Below are 20,727 nucleotides of genomic sequence, written 5' to 3'. Positions count from 1 at the left end.
CTCAAAGATTTTTAACATGCAGTATTGGGTAACAAGAGGATGCCACAACACAACAGGCTTCTATTTTGACAAGGCAAAGGCAGACATTTATAGGACATTTATGAGGTTGTGTGAGTTGGTAGATATGTAGCAAATGGAGTATAGTGTGGGAAATGTCTAATTGTCCAATTTTGGCATGAAGAAGGAAATATGTTATCTAAATGGTGAGAGGTTGCAAAACATTGAGATACAAAAGGGTTTGGATGTCCTTGTACATAAATCGCAAAAACTATATAGGTACAGCAAGCAATTAAGAAATCTGATAGAATATCATTGTTTATTATGATGGGAATTGCGCACAAAGGTAGGGAGGTTCAGCTTCAGTTATCCAAACCACTGGTGCAAATGTGGTTTATTTAAGGAAAAGTATAAATGTGCTTGAAGCAGTTCAGAGACCTGGAATTAGTGGTTTGTCTTATGAGGAGATGTTGGATGATTAGATATGTACCTGTTAGAGTTTAGAAGAGTGACAGCTGACGTGGTTGAAACATATAAAACATATCAACTGCCAAAGGATCTTAACAGGTTGGATGTTGAGAGGATCTATCCTGTAATGCAAGAAATCATGTTTTCACCTGTGTAAGAATCAAGACCTAAGCGTCACTATTTAACAATCAGGGAGCATCCATTTCAAACAGGAAATAGACAATTTTGTTTTTCTCTCTGAGGGTTGTGAATCTTTGGGAATTTTTTCCTGAAAAGACTTTGAATATTTTTAACACAGAGGGAGATAGATTCTTGTGAAGCAAGTGGTTGAAAGGTTACCACGAGTAGGCAGAAACGCAGAGTTAAAGTTATCATCAGATCAACCATTACCTTATTGAGTTGTGGACTAATCTTGAGGGTCTGAATGGATTATTCCTACTTCTGATTTGTAGTCCTGAAAGAGCCAGGGAAAATAAGAGTATTTGATTATTTTTGAGGCAGAGGTTTGTAGATTCTTGATAAACAAGGAGAAGAAAGGTTATTTATATTAATTTGACAAACTGGTACAAGCAAAATAAATTGAATGGCCTCTTCTTTTCCATAACACTTCAGTTATTATTAGGGTACTGTTATTATTATTAGGGTAGGTGGGAATGTGAGTCAGTCGTTAAATCAGCCTGATATTATTAAACACTGGAATGCTCTTGCAGAGCCAAATAACAGACTGCTGCTCCATACTCATAAAAATCATAATTAGATGGCCAATAATATTCACCATATTGTGAAAAGTTGAAGGATAATTGATGATTTTTCTGTTTAATATTGGAAAATAGGGAATATCACAATACAGTAGGTGTTAGTTTTGAAGCTGTTCCTGACAGTTTCTTGTGGAGACCAAATTAGTAATAATTCTAAACACGGTGCAGCTTGGCAAATTGTTGATGACGTGCGGGACACATATTGGAAAGAACAAGTTGAGTCTTGTCTCTCTTCAGCTGAAAGAGGTTTAGACACAATGGCTTTAAGTGTACCAGGCGGTCTTTGTAGGTTCAAATCAATCTGTGCCAGAGAGTGTGTAGGATCATCTCTGAAAAGGCTGATTAAAAAACATCTAAAATTTCCAAGGGTTTCACACAAATATGTTTCACAACCTTAACAGCAGATCCATGGAATATTTATGCCTTCTGTTTGCACTTCCTAATAATCTTCAGTTAAAGATCTGAAAGTAGTTGAGAAAAAAATACATCTGGAATTAAGAGTCTAATGATGACCATTAATCTATTGTCGATTGTTGGAAGAACCCATCTGGTTCACTAATATCCTTTGCGGAAGAGAAACTGCCATCCTTACCTGGTCTGGCCTACACGTGACTCCACACCCACAGCAATGTGGCTGCCCTCTAGACTACGGTTACTGGGGTGGGCAATAAATGCTGGCCTAGTCAGCAACACCCTCATCCCATGAACAAATAAAACAGCTGCCCCTTACCCCAGAAATTCTACTGTCATGATTCTGTGAGTAAATATTGCCAAATAAAATTGCTTCAGGGAGCAGTATGACATAATAATTTACCTGGTGCAGGTAGGTGCAATTACAACATTTTTACTTACTTACTTACTTACAGTGTGGAAATAGGCCGTTCGGCCCAACAAGTCCACACCGACCTGCCGAAGTGCAACTCACTCAGACCCATTCCCCTACATTTACCCTTTCACCTAACACTACAGGCAATTTAGCATGGCCCATACACCTAACCTGCACATTTTTGGACTGTGGGAGGAAACCGGAGCACCCGGAGGAAACCCACGCAGACACGGGGAGAATGTGTAAACTCCACACAGACAGTCGCCTGAGGCGGGAATTGAACCCGGGTCTCTGGTGCTGTGAGGCAACACATTTAAAAGGCAGCTGTATGGATATATGAATAGGAAGGGTTTAGAGGGGTGGGCTCAAAATGCTGGCAAATTGGACTAGATCAGTTTAAGATACCTGTTTGGCATGGACGGATTGGACTGAAGGGTCTGTTTCCATGCTGTATGTCTTTATAACTGTACTCAAGTTGTGCTTGGGATTGCATTTATTTCCCTGATTAAGTGACACAAAATGCAGACTAAAATCTTGTGTATCAGACTGATTAGAAGTGGTTATGATGTAGAGGTGCTGGTGTTGGACTGGGGTGTACAAAGTTAAAAATCACACAACACGAGGTTATAGTCCAACAGGTTTAATTAGAAGAACTAGCTTTCAGCGCGCCACTCCTTCATCAGATGGTCAACCACCTGATGAAGGAGCAGTGCTCCGAAAGCTAGTGCTTCCAATTAAACCTGTTGGACTATAACCTGGTGTTGTGTGATTTTTAACTTTGGAAGTGGTTAGTTCACTTTGTTGAAATTTTTGCCATCTTCAGTTTCCGGAATCATGCCATAAGCAACAAATTTATCAGCATCTCTTTTAGATTCTCATCTAGATTCTCATCTCAGAGACAATATGGATGAGGAAAACCTTTTCTCTCTGTGTTATGAATCTGTGGAATTCTCTTCCCGGGACAATGATAGTGATAAAGTGATTGAACATTTCTGTGACAGAGTTAGATAGATTCTTGAGTAACAAGGGAGTGAAAAGAACAGACAGAGAACATGCTAGAGAAACTCAGCAGGTCCGGGAGCATCAGTGGAGGGAAAAACAGAGTTAAAGTTTTGATTCCAGTGTGATTCTTCTTCAGTAAAAGATAGGAAATTCAAAAATAAGATGGTTTGACACAAGCAATCATTGCTTTACAAAATAGAATGCTTGTTCAAATAAATTGTTGAGTATCTCAAACAGAGACACCTTGTGTTGTAATAATTATGTAATGTTGTTTTTGTGTTGTTATAATGAATTGTGAGAAGCTAGAAATAGCTGTGTTGTCATCTTATGGATTTCTTTGAGGTGGGATGGATAATAGAGTTTATTAAAGATGGCATAATAATGTAACACACATTATATTATAATTTTATATATTTTCTTATGAATGCAATGTTTTATTAAAAGAGAGGAATTTGCTCACACCTAATACTGTTAGTAGGATGCTAAATACCCAGGATGTAAAGTAACAAAGCAACCAGGTGTGTGAACTCATTGTGTACTCTCTGAGGTGCAGTTCAATGCAGCACCTCCCTGGCTATGCCATGAGAGAGCTGGGTTCGAAACCCACCAGTTCCAGATATGCAACCCTGTCTACTCCAGGTAAAGCATAATGTTACCCAGCCTATCTCTCATGTCTGAGGGATTCTTGTGTCAGTGCTACCTCTGGGCCAGAAGTCCTGGGTTCAATTCCCACTTGCTCTCGGTTGATTAAAATATCTGTTCAAATATATAAAGAAGGTATTATACTGCATGGTTGGTTACAATAAAACTCTAATCAGAAGACATATGCCTAGACCTTGTCTAAAAGCATTTCATCTCAAGTGTACAGCATCAAAGGACTCATTAAATCATCAGCCCAAATCCTGCTGCTCCTGTACCACCTTTACAACTATGCTCTCCATTTTGAAAGGTCATTGCATGTTGTTGCTACCAAATAAGTCATACTTTTACACTGAACTTTGTTCTGCTACCTATTAGCCCATCCCACTAAATTGTCGAAGTTCTCTTGAGTTCCCTTCTATCTTTACAATGCCTCTGAGCTTTCTCGCACCTGCAAATTTTGAAATTGTGCTCCATGCATCAAGGTCTAGATCCTTAATTTTTATCAAGAAAATCACAGTCCCAACACTGACCCAGGGGGTTCAACACAAACCTTTCTTCAGCAAGAAAAACATCCCTGAACCTTGAATCTATGTCTCCTATCATGTAAACTATTTTTTAAATCAATATTTCTGCAGTTCTAGCTGAACAGTTTCCCCAATGTACTGTCCTCCTTCCCTCTCTATTTTATCCTCCTGGGTGACTTGAATATATAACCTCGTGTTTCCGAGGTGAACATAACGGTACCGAGCAAAAACCATCAACACGTCACTCAGAATGCCTCATAAACAGCACATTATAAACCGTAGCATGTCTGATGGAGTCCATTGAGCACAATTTGTGGACAAAGTGAACTTAATTAGTTGAATAGTCTTTTCCCATTCCATCTTTCTGGATATTAGCAATTTCTTTCCAATTATTTATTGAAGCCAAAAACATTGAGATGGAAAATACTCCCATTCACCAAGTGCTAAGCCATTTTGGCCCTCAGACAATTAGATTCTCTACAGTATGGAAATAGGCCTTTTGGCCCAGCAAGTCCACACTGATCCTCCGAACAGTAACCCACCCAGAACCATTCTCCTACCCGATATACTTACCCCTGACTAATGCACCTAATACTCTGGATAATTTAGCTTGGCCAATTCACCTAAACGGCACGTCTTTTGGATTGTGGGAGGAAACCAGAGCACCCAGAGGAAACCCATGCAGAAACAGGGAAAACATGCAAATTCCACACCTACAGTCGCCCGAGGTGGGAATGGAACCCAGGTCCCTGGCGCCGTGAGGCAGCAGTGTTAACCACTGAGCCACCGTGCCGTCCACGATTATTTTAACATGATCATTTTTTTCAAGAAGCCACTGATAAAGCTAATTCGCATGCAGGGCTATCAATTTTACTCCATGCATGGAAGGCTTGCTTCTTGACATGAGCTTTCATGTCTCCCAGCTTTTACCTGTGGCTATATTGTACAATGTGAGGTCTTCATTACTCTTGGAAATAACATTTTGTTATCCAGGGATTTAATGTCTGTGTTTGGTCACAAATTATTGCATGTTTTGTTTCTGATAATAGGAAATACAACATTGCTCCCAATTGCATGGTCTAAGACCTTAACTTGAATTGTGGAGCCAAATTGATTGATTATTATGTCCGTTTTATCTTCTGTTTTGCACAGGTGCCTATAAATTCTAGTTTTGTTTAAATGATGACAAAATACATCCAAATATTCAGCAAGGTTTACACCATTAAACATGCGATTGGTCTGGAAACACAATTTGAACTTGATAGATGTTGAAATTATATGTGTGTTTCTGGTCATATGGAGGCAGAAAGTGAGATGAATGAGTATAACAGCAAGTCCACAAATCTATCTGCTCCCTGTTGATTTTGAGCAGCATGGTAAATTACTGACCTGGTTATCTGAAGCTGTTTCATCGTGTAAGAGCTTGCAAACAGCAGGGTGTAACACACAGCACTGTGAGGTCCTTACCTGTTTGGAGCCATTGGCTGTGCGGACAGCTGACTCCTACAGGCTCACAATTAGAAAGGGGGAAACCTGTGTGAGAATACGGTGTGGAAGATCCAACGGGAGCTTGCTTTGCAACGTTGCTGTGTTCTGAGATTGTTTTTGTTCTCCTGCCAGTGAGTGAGTAAGGAGGACACGTAACCACAAAAACAGGATGGTACCACCACAGGAGTAAGCCCCTGGCTTCATCTTTTCCCACTGTGCAGTATGTGTAATGAGTAAGAATATCTAGGGCACATTCTCCACAGGAGTTAGCAGCCTGTTGCGTCTCGATCCTCTTCCACCTTGAGACCGTTCCCTTTTATTAGTGTGTCCCATCATGCCTTGCAAGTAGAGAAGTTGTCTGAGATTTTGGGAGTCCAAATGCAAAGGCCTGAGGGGAAATGGCAAGGGCAAGAATCCATCTGGGGGACCGATTTGGATCACAGCTATTTGAGAAAAGACCTTTCTACTTGAAGGTGGTAGATGGTTCGCTCAGGGAATCTGAGATGCTGCAACGACATTCATTTTCAGGTGTATGCTGCCACCTGGAGCTATGTATGGTGATGGGAGGGGCTGCAATATTCTTCCCATCACATGGCTGACAAAAAATTACACACCTCTACCATTTATTTGAAGCGTTCAACCTGACTCCACCTCCCTTGACCAGGAAGTCTGAACATGGGACTAGATCCCAGACTGTCTGGCTCCGAGGTAGTGAGCACCACAAACAGTGAGCTAGGACATATGTTTTGCTGCTTATTCATGGTGGCATCACTGAATGAGACAGGATGTTGGGATGCTGTTAATTGCCCTAAATCCCAACAACCTTGCCTCAACTGCTCCTGCAACGTGACTTGATTGTTGGAGCTCTGCAGCATCTGGAATGTGGCATTTCCCACAAGAAATTTAGATTCTGTGCCTTTCAACATTTTTACCTCAGCCTACTCAGGTGTGCTGTGACAACGGACCACAGTACAGTTCCTGACTCTAGTTGCGATGAGGGCTGCATTCGAAATAGATTAACACAGTTGGTTAGAATCTCTCGTATTGGAGATGGTCATTGCCTGGCATTCATGAGGCACGAACATTACTTGTTATTTTTCAGCCCAAGCCTGGATATTTTCCAAAAACGGAAATTTCTGGAGAAACTCAGCAGGTCTGGCAGCATCTGTGGAGGAGAGCAGAGTTAACGTTTTGAGTCCGGTGGCTCTTCATCAGGATATTGTCCAGGCCTTGCTGCATTTGGAGGTGTGCTGTTACATGAGGAGTCATGAATGGTGCTGAAATCATCGGTGAACATCCCCACTTCTGACCTTATGGTCGAGGGAAGGTCATTGATGAAGCAGTTGAGGATGGTTGGGCCTAGGACACTACCCTGAGGAACTCCTGCAGAAAGTCCTGGAGCTGAGATGACTGACCAATCTGACAGATTGCTGACAGATGTCACATTTGTAATGTATATATGTCATGTCACAGTCCTTTAAGAGAAAAAAAAGTTAACGGGTTTTGAGAAGATTTGTAGCTCAGGTTGAGGTTCTGGATATAGTTTTGCTCGCTGAGCTGGAAGGTTCATTTTCAGACGTTTCACCACCATACTAGGTAACATCTTCAGTGAGCCTTCAGGCGAAGCATTGCTGATAATTCCTATATCCATAAAACAAAGTTGACAACAATCACTGCCTTTAAAAGTGGTAGAGACAGAAACGCTCATAACATTTAAGATGTGCACTTGTGATGACTAGGCATACGAGGCTGTGGGCAAAGTGCTAGGAAATGGAATCAGAATAACTAGGTACTTGTATTTGACTGGTGCAGATATGTTGGGCTAAAGGGCCTTTTTTCTGTGCTGTAGGTCTATATGACTATGGACTCTAATAAAATGCACTGATGTAACAATGTCAATGCAGTACAATGGACCATGTGGCAGGTTGTACAAACCTGAGCCACATAAGAATGCATTAGGACAGGGAACCAAAGTTTTTACGCAGAATCATACAGGAGGAGAGTGATGAAGAGCATTGGACAGGTTTAGGGTTCAAGTTGTAGAATATAGGATCAAGGAAGCTGACATTATGCTCCTAAGAGTAAAGAAATGAATACCAGCTTTGTGCAAATGGCCAGAGTAAGAAGGAGTGCAGAAAAATTACAGGAATCCAGAGGGTTATGACACTAATAGAAAGGGTCAAAATGTTATCTTGTATGCATCAATCTATTGGGCTGATCATATTTGCAGATATGATAGCAGCATTTAAGAGATGTTTAGATAAGCACGTGAATATGTAAGGGAGGGAGGGATTTGGACTAAGGGCTGGCAGAAGGGATTAGTTAAATTTGGCATCATATTTGGCACAACATTATGGGCCTATTCCTGTGCTGTACTCATCTATGCTCTTTGTCTTGCTGTATAGAATAAGTGAATACCAAGCCCTACAATACAGCAAAGATGGAACTCGACTGATCCAATATGAAGCATCTCCAGCATTTCTAGTGCAGAGAGTGGTCCTGCCTCAATCTGTAAACACATGGTAAAGGCTTTGCCAGAGAGATCTTTCTAACAGTTGACATTAATTGGGGCAGCACGGTGGCTCAGTGGTTAGCACTATTGCTTCACAGCGCCAGGGACCCAGGTTTGATTCCAATCTCGGGCGACTGTCTGGAGTTTGCACATTCTCCCTGTGTTTGCATGGGTTTCCTCCGGGTGCTCCGGTTTCCTCCCACAATCCAAAGATGTACAGGTTGGGTGAATTGGCCATGGGAAATGCAGGGTAACAGGGATAGGATGGGTCTGGGTGGGATGCTCTTCAGAGGATCATTGTGGACTCGATGGGCCAAATGGCCTACTTCTACACCGTAGAGCTCTATGATTCTATGGTTATGGTGAAGCAGTTAGAAAATCCAGAGAAGGAGTTGTTGTTAAAGCACTGCAGCAGCCCAGAAAATCTGAAGTTGCATTGTTGGATGAAAAGGGGCAGCAATGTTACCCACGGAAGACCTCCAAATGGAGGAACCTGCTCACATCCCAGTGGAAGGGTTGGAAGGGCTGCTGCAAGAGGTGTGGCTAGAGACACAGGTCCAGTCAAGACTGACATAACCTCACAGAGGCTGATCTCCTCTCATCAAGTCACCCTTTATTGACACTGACCCAACTCCCTCACAGCCAGCTCTCAGAGTAAACAGAGCCTCTGACACTCCTGTTTATATCTGTCAGCCAGGGCCTCCTGATTGGACCTGGTTAACAGCTCCAGTAAAGCCATATTTTAAGAGGTCCACCTGGCTGACCTCTTACCATCGTTACAAAGACCATAGCAGTAAAAGCACTAGAGCATGAGCTACATGGGGAGATGTCATTGTTGTCATATGGGTCCATTCCTGCAAAGGAAAAGGGGTTTTGAGGGCATCAGCAGCAGGGCTCCTCATTGTAACAACTATTTTCAGGCTTTGTCAGAAACAGGTATCTGAGAGAGGGACCGTTTCCACCAAGTTTGCAATTTGTTAAAGACTCTAACAATCATCACCATTGTTGGCACTTATATGATTCCTGAAGAAGGGCTTATGTCCGAATCATCGATTCTCCTGTTCCTTGGATGCTGCCTGACCTGCTGCGCTTTTCCAGCAACACATTTTTCAGCTCTGATCTCCAGCATCTGCAGTTGTCACTTTCTCCCACTTATATGATTGTCAACCTAGGAAATTTTATGGCACTGGTCATGGTATCTGCAGGTCCTTGTGAGGCTGATGAGTCCAATCCTAGAGCCACATGTCCAACCACACTTTTGGCAGGTATTTTTGGGAGGTGGAAATGGTCCTTCACCTTGTCATCATTGGCATTCCTTTCTCCGGTTCCCTTTCTGCACTTCTTCTTGTTGATAGTGGTCTCAAAGAATTGTACAGGAGCTTCCTCCACGTCAGTTTCTTCTGGATGATTGTCTCCCAGATGTTGACATCTGTGGCACATCTCTTGAGGAAAGCCTTTGGGGAGTCTTTCAAGTGCTCCCTTTGTCCTTGTCCCATCTGAGTGCTTTCTATCAGCTGGGCAAAGAAGGTTTCTTTGGCAATCGGAACTCGGGCATCCTAAACATGTGACTGGCCCAGTGATGTTGCTTTTGGACCATCATGGCCTCAGTGCTAGTGATGTTAGCTGTTTCAAGGGCTCTGATGTTTGGATACCTGTCCTTTCAGTGGATATGGAGAATCTGTGTCAAACAAAATTGATGGTACTACTTAAGAGCTGAGACACCACTCTTGCATTATATCAAAACGGTATGGTGCACTTCCTTTGCTGGTACCAATGGCTGATATGGGATAGTCATTGCTTGCCAAAGTTTTAAGCCTAGGAAGAGTCAGGAATTTTCTTAATGCGTTCATCACCCATGGACGTGAAATGCCTTTTAGTCATAAGATGATCATGGAACAATGAGGCCTTTTAAGCTTCTGATTCTCTGGGCTCCTGAGAAATGCTTTACCTGCTGATATATCATCTTTATCCAAACATACAATCATAAATTTTGTTCATTCACAAGACACGAGCATCATTGGCTGAGCCAGAATTCATTATCCATCTTTGCTTGGCCTTGAGAGGGTGGGGTGAGTTACTTTCTTGAACCGTTGCACTCCATGTGATGTGGGTGCATCCACAATTCTGTCAGGAAGGGAGTTCCAGGATGTTGTCCCAATAACAGTGAAGGGACAACAAGATTGTTCCAAATCAGGATGGTGAGTGACTGAGAGGGGGACTTGTAGATCATGGCGATCTCATGTAACTGCTGTCTTTCTGCGTCTAAATGGAAGTAATCATGGATTTGGAAATTGCTTTCTCAGGAGTCACAATACTTAACATCATGACATCTTTCTGAATGATCATCATTGATGTACATATTAATTTTCCTGTGGTCAAATGCCACCCAGCAGTTAATTAAATCTCTTTGCATGTTAACCTTAGGATTGCAGTTGGCACTGCTGCTTCACAGTGCCAGGAAGCTGGGTTCACTTTCATCCTTGAGCAATGTCTGTGTGGAGTTTGTACATTCTCCCTGTGTCTGCATGGGTTTCCTTTGGGTGCTCCGGTTTCCTCCCACAATCCAAAGATGTACAGTTTATGTGGATTGGCCATGTTAAATTGCCCACCATGTCCAGGATGTGTAGGTTAGGTGGATTAGCCGTGGAAAATGCAGGATTACAGGGATAGGAAGAGGGGTGGGTCTGTGTGAAATGCTCTTTGGAAAGTTGGTGTGGACTCGATGGGCCAAATGGCCTATTTCCACACTGTCAGAATTCTATGATTCTATGACTTAGATTACCATTCACAGCAACTTGCAGACAGAGGAATCAAACCAATCTCTTTGTAGGGAGTGGGCAAAGAAGTCAGCCTAACCAGTAGCTATCACTTTTTTGATGCAGATTTAAACTGTAAACAGCCTGATATAGTAACAGAGGTGAACCCAGTTGACTCCATGTACTTATCTAAAATAACCAAGCAGCACTTTGCAGCACTCACTGTAGGTGGAAATTAAGGCATAATTAAAGCCAATATGTCCTTTTAAATTAGGCATTATGGGCAGCACAGTTTAAATTATCCTCAAACGTGCCTAACAGAATGTAATACATGACTGATTATCCAGTTCTGAGAGGTTCCAAGATTCCATCCCTAACGTTCCTTGGCATTTTTTTTATCAGAAAGAGATTATTTCAGAGACTCTCTGTAATTTCGTAATTTCTGGAAGATTCATCTTCATATTTTCTTCAAATTGACAGTGAATGCTTAATTTGTAAGGGAATGTCTCAGAAAGTTTCAATCTTTCTTTTAAACATTAAAGTAATCGGGATGTATATTATTCAGCAAGTAGACTGCCTACTTCGGTTGCCAATCTTATGTCTGACTGCAAAGAAGGATCACGTTATTATATTGGCTTGTGTCCAATTTGGCAGCATTTACAGTTGGATACCCTTACTCGCATTGAAATATGAGCATACCCTTATGGATCTGTAAAACGCTGATGTATTTAGAAACTTTACAAAGATCGTGGATAGAGAGAATATTTAGTGAAAGGGAGAAAGCATCCAGATGCCTGACTGACCTTTGTCAGTGCCGTCAGTTTCCACTGAGAAGAGTAACTAAGCATTTGGAGTCCATGTGCTTACTGGATTAAATAGAAAGCATGGTGAAATTAGCATGACATGATGTCTAGAAATAGCACAAGCTCATGGCATTTAATATTCGGATGACAGCAAATACAGAAGTGTTCCAAATTTATTTTTCAACTTTTGGAAATGCACTTGATGCAATGATATTCTGCATCAAAGGTGAGGATGAAGCTTTCTCCTGTTACCACTCTCGATAATTGGTCTAGTTGCGTTGCGATAATGCAAACCCCTTGCATTGCTTCCTCTGAACCTTCTGAGCTTTCTTGTAAGAATGGAACTTTCAACCAAGTAAGGACAGTCAGAACCCCAGAGACCATTTGGAATGGCCACTGTTGAAGATAGCCACAGCCCAATTCAGTTGGCAAGAGGCTTTTACCTGACATTGGTCAGTAAGTCGAGGATAAAGCACAGCCAGATCATCCATTCCAGCACATGAACCATCATCAAGTTGTTTGATTCATGCCTGATTTCTGTCACAACCAGACTCACTTAGGAAATCAATGAGAGGTATGATTTTTTTTTGTCTGTTTTTAGATGTAGTTAATATATCCACTTTTTATTTTTGAAAATCTAAAGTCCTGGTTCTAAAGTTGTATTCACTGTTCCTCATAGTGTCATAGAGAGCAATGATTACATGGCAGATTTAGTTCTTACAATTTGTTTGACGTCAGCAGATATTATCTGCAAGTCATTTTGAAATATTGCCAATACAGTGATATCCTGGACAGTATTAGTTTGCTGGGTGGAAGTAACCATTAGGCATTCAGACAAGGGAAAAGGTACGTGTAGTTTCAATTTCTTATTTACAAATAGACAATCAAGGATATTTTCATAATATTTTGCACTGAATGGTGAGGGATACGCTTTGGTTCCTGAAATGTTGTAAACTAAAATTGACATCCTTGTGATCACCTTCACTGTGAAATTAATCTCATTACATTATGAGGTAATGGTGCAGCAATAAGCAGGAGGAAACTGCAAGGTGATAATAAGGTTTCTAAACTACGATGGAGAAAGAAGGAACTTGCATTTATTTGGCACTTTTTACATCTTTGTAATAGCCCAATCATTTCACAGACACTTTAGAAGCATAGTCACCGATGTGAGGCAAGGAAATATAGCAGCCAACTCATAATTAACAAAGATTACATAAGCATAATGTGGTAACTAGCACATAATGTATTTTTCAGCGTGATCGCTTGGGAGCAATCCTTTGCTTTTCCTTCAAATAATATTTTGGAATCTCTTGCCTTCACAATGGAGAGGTCAGGTGGTGCCTGACTTTAATCTAAATTATGCTGTTAAGTCTCTAAAGTGGGTTTATGAGCCTACAGCCATATGACTTTGAAGCTCGAATGCTGTCCATAAGCAGAGGCTGAAAGGCTGGATGCTAATCCAATTGTACTCTGCTCTTAAGCCAGGCAGATTTTAATAATATTATTAGAATAATAATATTAAGACATGAGCATATTTAATTATGATTCTTATCAAGACTTTTCCGAGTGTTAGAAGCTACATGTATGTAATTTGAAAGGTTTGTTTGAATCTCTTTCAAACATTTTTTAAAATTTGATAAGTTTGAAAACTGAAACTGTATGCAGAGTGTTATTATTTTTGATAGTTCCATCTGTATTTTATCATGGTTGTACTGAAACTTTCCACCAACACGTTATGAGATTAACTTTTCAGTACTTCTCCTTAAGGGGATGTGGAGAACAATTGGAAGTTAAGGAGGTCATTCGACCCCTTGAGCCTGCTCTGCCATTCAATCTGATAACAGTCAATCTGATTATTCAATATTCCTGTCTGTCCCCTATAATCTTTCAACTCCTGCCCGATCAAGAAATAAAGTTGGTTTCTGTCTGTGTAAACTACTTGCAACATTAATTTCTTCCTGATAGAATTATAGTGAATTGCTTTGTACACTATTTTAATGAAGTGAATAGGGTAAATCAAAAGAGGAAAATTGCATGCTCTATTTCCAATAACTCCCACATGATCTTTTGCATTTATCTAAAGGAGGGGAAGGTATTAAGATTTTATCTGAAAAGCACTTGCTCTGACAGCACAACATTCACTCACTTCTGATAGTACTGAGTTTGCAGCAGAGATAACAGCAAAACTATCAGTATTCATTACAAGTATTCCTCTAAAACTGACAGCAGTTCTGGAGTCCATACATGTGCAAAAGTTTTGAACAATGATTCCATACCTTTTTCAAGTGTGGGCTTTTGAATGCACCTCAGGCTGCAATCACGTAGTGAACACTGAACTGTTGAAAATTTTTTTTTTAAATTGTAGTCTTGCTGGAACAAAATGAATAGAGGTTATTGAGGGAACTGTAGGCAACAGTGTAGTGTCGACAGTGTGTTGCTGGGAAAGCATGGCGGGTCAGGCAGCATCCGAGGAGCAGGTGAATCGACTTTTGGGCATAAGCCCTTCATCAGGAATGAGGCTTGTGGTCCAGGGGCCGCGAGATAAAAGGGAGGGGAGTGGGCTTGGGGGGAAGGTAGCTGAGAAAGCGATAGGTGGATGAAGGTGAGGGAAAAGTTAATAGGTCAGCAGGGTGAGTGATGGACAGGTTAGGAGGGCGGTGCCGAGTTGGAGGCTTGACACTGGGATAATGTCGGGGGGAGAGGAAATGAGGAAGCTGTTGAAATCCACATTTATCCTGTGTGGATGTAGGGTACCAAGGTGGAATATGAGGAGTTCTTCCTCCAGGCGTCAGGTGGTAACGGTTTTGTGGTGGAGGAGGCCCAGGACCTGCATGTCCTTGATGGAGTGGGAGGGGGAGTTGATGTGTTCAGCCACAGGGTGGTGGGGTTGGTGGTTGTGGGTGTCCCAGAGATGTTCTCTGAAATGATCCTCAAGAAGGTGTCCTGTCTCCCCGATGTAGAGGAGACCACAACGGATGCAACGGATACAGTAGATGACATTGGTGCAGGTACAGGTAAATTTCTGACAGATGTGGAAAGATCCCTTGGGGTCTTGGACTTAGGTGAGGGGGTGGTGTGGCCGCAGGTTTTGAACTTGCGGTGGCAGGGAAAGGTGACAGGAGTGGGGTGTGTGGACCTGATGAGGGAGTCGGGAGGGAATGGTCTTTTTGGAATGCTGATAGGAGTGGGGAGAGAGATATGTCTTTGGTGGTGGGGTCCATTTGGAGGTGATGGAAGTGGCGGAGGATGATGCGATGTATGCGGAGGTTGGTGAGGTGGAAGGTGAGGACCACGGGGTTTTGTCCTTGTTGTGTTGGGAGGGGTGGGGTTCAAGGGCAATGGTGTGTGAAGTAGAGGTGTTGCATTGGAGGGCATCATCAACCACGTGGGAAGGGAAGCTGCGACAGTGTAGTGGTAATGTCACTGGACTAGTAATCCTAGAAGTCCAGTAATGCTCTGGAGACATCCTTAGGGTTATATGAACATCTTAAGGAGTACCTTTGACCTATGAGAGCAGGTCAGAGGCTAGGAATCCTGCAGCAAATAACCCGCCTCCTAACTCCCAAAAGTTTATCCACCATCTACAACATACAAGTCAGGAATACTTCCCATTTGCCTGGATGGATGCAGCTCCAACGATACTCAAGAAGCTTGGCACCATCTCGGACCAAGCAGCTTGCTTGATTGGCACTACATCCAGATGTATCGACACCCTCCACAACCTACGCTGAGCTGTAGCAGTGTGTGCTATCTATAAGATGTACTGCAGAAACTTACTAAGGCTCCTTGGACATCAACTTCCAAATCTGTGACCTCTACCAACTGGAAAGCAGTCACAGGGGAGCACCATCGCCTGTGAGTCCCCTTCCAAGCCACTCACCACTCTAACTTGAAAAAGTGACTCCATTCCGTCATTGTAGCTGGGTCAAATTCCTGGAATTCCTAACAGTATTGTGAGTGTACCTGCACTCTGATGACTGCTCTGGTTGAAGAAGGTAACTTAACCTTCTCAAGAGCAGATGGAGATGGGAAATAAAATTTGAACCCAGCAAGTGCAGCCCACATCTCTGAAGAATAAAGGAAAATCATGAAAAATAAGGCTATTTATTTTTTAATGGAATGTGGGTATTTGCTGCCTACGAATTGCTATTTCAGTTTGGAATTATGGTGTGCCTGGAGTCACTTGAAGGCCAGACCAGGGAGGATTCTCTTCCCGAAAGGACAGGAGTACAGGTCTTTAAACAAGAATTGATGGCATTTTCATGGACACAATTACCGACATGAACTTTATATTAATTGAGTTTAAATTCTACCAGCAGTGGTGGGATTGGAGCCTCTGCAGCCAATTCAAAAATGTGTCACCTCCAGTGACATTACCACAGCACCACCATCCCTCCAGAAATCCCAACTCAAATCCCACCACAGAAACTGGTGGAATTAAAAGTGAACTCATATGTCTGGGATTAAAATCTTGTCTAATAGCCAGTATAAAACCATTGTCATTTGTTGTCAAAAAAAACCTCAACTGGTTCACAAATGGTCTTTGGGGAAGAAAACTGATTATCCTTACCTGATCAGGCTTCCACAGTGCAGTACTTAACTCTTAAAAACTCTCTGAAATGGCCATAGCCATTCTTTCAAGGTGTCAAAATGTTATGTAATCTAAAGAAAGGAATACATTGGATGGTTCACTAGAATCATCGAGGGTTCTGGAGATTAAAATGGAAAACCCAACCACTTTGACCCTGCAAAGTTCCTCTTTTTAACATCTGGGGGCTTGTGCCAAACTTGGGAGAGCTGTCCCACAGAATGGTCAAGCAACAGCCGAGCATAGATCAGACGTTGGGAGTCCTGCAGCAAGTAACTCGCATCCTGACTGTCAGGTGGTTAGGGTTTGGCGATGGAGGAGGCCCAGGACCTATACGTTCTTGGTGGAGTGGGAGGGGGAGTTGAAGTTCTCGACCACGGGGTGGTGGGGTTGGTGGGTGCAGGTGTCCCGGAGATGTTTTCTGAAATGATCTGCAGTTGGCGCCCTGTCTCCCAGATGTAGAGGAGACCACATCGCATGCAACGGATACAGTAGGTGACATTGTTGCAGGTACTGGTAAATTTCTGTCAGATGTAGAAGGATCCTTGGGGGCCTTGGGCAGAGGTGAGGGTCATGGTGTGGGTACAAGTTTTGCTCTCCCTGTGGTGGCAGGGTAAGGTGCCAGGAGTGGAGTGTGGGCTGGTGGAGGTGGGTGTGGATCTGACAAGGGAGTCGCGGAGGGAATGGTCTCTCCGGAATGCTGATAGGTGTGGGGAGGGAAATATATCTTCGGTGGTGGGGTCCGTTTATAGGTGGCGGAAGTGGCAGAAGATGATGCGATGTATACGGAGGTTGGTGGGGTGGAAGGTGAGGACCGGGGTGGTTGGGGGAGTTCTGTCCTGTTGCATTGTGAGGGGTGGGTTTCGAGGGTGGAGGTGCGGGCAGTGGAAGAGATACGCTGGAGGGCATCGTTGACCACGTGGGAGGTGAAGTCGTGATCAAGGAAGAAGCTCTGAAGATCCTCTTCAAAGATCATAATTTTCCCTCCCATGTGGTCGACAATGCCCTCAGGTGAATCTCCTCCACTTCCCACAGTGCCTGTAAAATACAGGACGTTGTGCTAGCTGTCACTCTCTTGCCTCTGAGGGTGGAAGTTCAGAGGTTCAGGAACTATTCCAGAGGTTAAATCCAATATTAGTGCAGGTCCTCAGGGAGTGTGATATTGCCAGAGGTGCTGACATTAAAACAAGATCCAATCTGCCCTTTCAAGTGAATGTGGAGCATTAGATTGGTTAGATCTCTGTTGACCGATGTGGACATGATGTGTCTGCTTCAGTACTGTAAACCTCTATGAGCCTACTATTCAAAGAAGAGAAAGGGCATTCTCTTTGATATCCTGGCTAAGCCCTTTGTCCATTTTCAGCAACGTTTCTAAAAACAGGTTATTTTTCTCATTATTTCACTGCTGCTTGTGGAAACTTGCTGTCCGCCCAATAATTCTTATGTTTCGTTTTATTTTATTTTAAGAATGCTCCATCAGCTCTGTGCACCGAGGCTGTGAAAGACACTGAATAAATACAGGAACTCTCCTTCCTGCTCCTCTGACCAATCTTCCAGAAAGAAAAAGAAAAATCCAGTTTTTGTTTGACATTTAAAGGTTGAAGCTCCAAGTGCATTCTGTCTGCTTTGAACTTGAGGAGATTGTTTTATTGCGACATAAACAACCTGCACTAGTGAGCCACTGCAATATCACAACAACTAAACCTGACGTTGTGGTGAAACTATGAAATATTACAAAAATGTTTCGTTTGTGGCTTTTGTACTGGCAGCACAGCAGAGACTACATGCTGCCTTATTTGTTTTCTTTTCTTTGGAGCTAGTCAGTAGGAAGCAGGCATATTTGTAAATTGTACTTACCAGTGCAGAGCGCCCAAGGTCAACACACTAGCAACAGTGACATATCCCATGTAAAACACTGACAGATTGCAAATACTTTGAAATTAATTACTGGGGGCTGGATGAGCTCCATGAGACCCATAATTATGTTTTTTTTTCAAAATGTATGAATAGAATTCCACAATAATAGCACGTTCTCATAAAAGGTCTGTTTTTGCATTGATCGTATTCAAATTGTTCTTTCTTTGCTATGTATTATTATGTGAATATTATAGATCATCTGAGATCTTTGTTATTGAAGCAGACCGTGACTTTGGCTGGGTGTAGCAATGACATAGGTAAATGGAGAGACCCAAAGACTGAAGAACTTCTGTCCTAGAACACCCATCAGAACTGGAGTCATCAACTCGAAGCCCTGACTCAACTAGAGGGTAGGAGATGGCCTAGTGATATTATAGCTGAACTCTTAACACAGACTATTAAAGTTCTGGGGATTTGGGTTTGAATCCTGCCTTGGCAGATGGTGGAATTTGGACTTGATAAAGAATGATGGCCATGAATCCATTGCCAATTGTCAGAAAAACCCACCTGATCCACTAATGTCCTCTGGGGAAGGGAAACTGCCACCCTTACCTGGTCTGGTGACTCCAGACCCCCAGCAATGTGGTTGACTCTCATCTGCTTTCTGGGCAATTAGGGATGGGCAATAAATGCTGCCCAGCCAACGACACCCTCATCCCACGAATGACTAATGAAAAAAAGAAATGAATAAAGGAAAACCTGTCTTCCGCAACCTTGGAATTTCACTTGACATCAAGCCGAGGAGGGGCAGATTAGGAAGAGAGGAGTCAACGATGTGGAGCGAAGGTGGACAAGTTAGCAGGATGGTACAAGCTTTGAGGAGCAATGCTTGTACATCATGACCTCAAACTGCAACCCCCCAAAACAAAAATATATTGGACCCATCTTCAGCATTTTGAATGAAGCACGGGAGCAGGGATATTTTACTGTGACTGTACAGGGTCTTGCTGAGACAAGTTGTGGAATATTGTGTGCAGCGTTGGTCTCCTCACCTGAAGACTGATGTTCCTGTTAAAGAGGGAATGCTGCAAAACTTTACCAGACTGATTGCTGGACTAATGGGTGATCTGATCACCCTTAATTCCATTTTCCTGCCTTTTTGCTATAGCCCTTGATTCCCTTCCTGATTAAAAATCATTGTATCTCAGCTTTGAATATACTTAACAATTTAACATAGACAACGTGGGGTGGCATGGTGGCTCAGTGGTTAGTACTGCTGACTCACAGTACCAGGGTCCCAGGTTCGATTCCAGCCTCAGGTGACTATCTGTATGGAGTTTGCACATTCTCCCCGTGTCTGCGTGTGTTTCCTCCGGGTGCTCCGGTTTCCTCCTATGGTCCAAAGATTTGCAGGTCAGGTGAAATGGCCATGCTAAACTGCCCATAGTGTGAGGTGCATTAGTCAGAGGGAAATGGGTCTGGGTGGGTTACTCTTCGGTGTGGACTTGTTGGGCTGAAGGGCCTGTTTCCACACTGTAGAGAATCTAATTTAAAACTCTCTGTGTTAAAGAATTTTACACCTCACTGAAAGAAGACATTCCTCCTCATCTATGTCTTAAGTATGGGCTCCTTGTTCTGAGATTATACCGTCTGACCCTATCTCTCCCACAAGGAGAAACAACCTCTCCCCATCTACTCTGTCAAGCCCCCGAGCTATCTTGTATGTTTCAATAAGTTTGCCTTTCATTCTTCTAATTTCCAATGAGTACAAACCCAATCTTCCCAATCTTTCCTCTTAAACACTCCTCCCATATCTGGTCTCAGCTGAGTGAACCTTCTCTGGGCTGCCTCCAATACCAATATATCTATCCTTATGTAACAGGCCCAATACTGTTCTCAGTATTCCAGCTGTGATGTGACCTGTGTCTTAGAACATAGAAAAGTACAGCACAGAACAGGCCCTTTGGCCCATGATGTTGTACCGAGATTTAATCCTAATGTAAAATATAGTAACAACCTACTCACCCCTGAACTCACTGCTATCCATGTGCATGTCCAGCAGTCACTAAAATGTCCTCAATGACTCTGCTTCCACCACCACAGCTGGTAACGCATTCCATGCATTCACAACTTTCTGTGTAAAGAACTTACCTCTGACGTCTCCTTTATACCTTCCTCCTAATATCTTCAAACTATGACTTCTCATACCAGGTAAACCTCCCTCCCCTTCCTGGACCTCTCCATCTCCATTAATGATGACCGACTTGACACTGACATTTTTTACAAACCCACCGACTCCCACAGCTACCTGGATTACACCTCTTCCCACCCTACCTCCTGCAAAAATGCCATCCCGTATTCCCAATTCCTCCGCCTCCGCCGTATCTGCTCCCAGGAGGACCAGTTCCACCACAGAACACACCAGATGGCCTCCTTCTTTAGAGACCACAATTTCCCTTCCCACGTGGTTAAAGATGCCCACCAACGCATCTCATCCACATCC

The 20,727-nt window shown here is 42.7% G+C and overlaps 1 long non-coding RNA gene across 2 annotated transcripts in view; it reads right to left on the bottom strand.

Moving 5' to 3' along the window:
• The window catches only part of LOC122559861, an 85,134-nt gene that overhangs the window by 12,764 nt on the left and 51,643 nt on the right, over nucleotides 1–20,727 (bottom strand). The window contains exons 1-2 of one of the 2 annotated variants that reach the window (XR_006314575.1): nucleotides 14,056–14,273; nucleotides 856–919 (exon numbers count right to left, since the gene is read on the bottom strand). This is a non-coding gene — a long non-coding RNA (uncharacterized LOC122559861). Of the gene's footprint in view, nucleotides 1–855; nucleotides 920–14,055; nucleotides 14,274–20,727 lie in introns of those variants that run through there. The other variant, XR_006314576.1, reaches the window with a different exon arrangement.

The sequence above is a fragment of the Chiloscyllium plagiosum genome, chromosome 19 (assembly GCF_004010195.1).
Source record: "Chiloscyllium plagiosum isolate BGI_BamShark_2017 chromosome 19, ASM401019v2, whole genome shotgun sequence".
Taxonomy (NCBI): Eukaryota; Metazoa; Chordata; class Chondrichthyes; order Orectolobiformes; family Hemiscylliidae; genus Chiloscyllium; species Chiloscyllium plagiosum.
The sequence above is the reverse complement of the archived record's forward strand: the minus strand, read 5'-3'. Positions and strand labels throughout refer to the sequence as shown.